Genomic DNA, 292 nt, shown 5'->3' on the forward strand with positions numbered 1-292 from the left:
CCCTGAACCCCGGTGCTGGGAGCAGGGAGGAGGGCTGAGTGCCCAGCAAGGTAGGGACCCTGAACCCCGGTGCTGGGAGCTGGGAGGAGGGCTGAGTGCTCAGCAAGGTAGGGGCCCTTGAACCCCAGTGCTGGGGAGAGGGAGGAGGGCTGAGTGACTAAAATGCCATGGGGGAGCATTTAAGGTGGCGGTTTTTGGTCACGTCAGTTGGACACTGCACTTTGACTCTGGTCCCGGGGGAGGTGTGCTGCGCCTTGACTCTGGCCCCGGGGGGAGGTGTGCTGCGCCTTGA

General features: G+C 64.0%; 1 protein-coding gene across 2 annotated transcripts in view; it reads left to right on the forward strand.

Annotated features, from left to right (window-relative positions):
• Positions 1 to 292, forward strand: part of TRAF3IP1 (TRAF3 interacting protein 1) — a 77,753-nt gene that overhangs the window by 4,841 nt on the left and 72,620 nt on the right. The gene's annotated exons all lie outside the window — the stretch shown is intronic.

Source organism: Trichechus manatus, unplaced genomic scaffold (assembly GCF_000243295.1).
Source record: "Trichechus manatus latirostris isolate Lorelei unplaced genomic scaffold, TriManLat1.0 scaffold00165, whole genome shotgun sequence".
Lineage (NCBI taxonomy): Eukaryota > Metazoa > Chordata > Mammalia > Sirenia > Trichechidae > Trichechus > Trichechus manatus.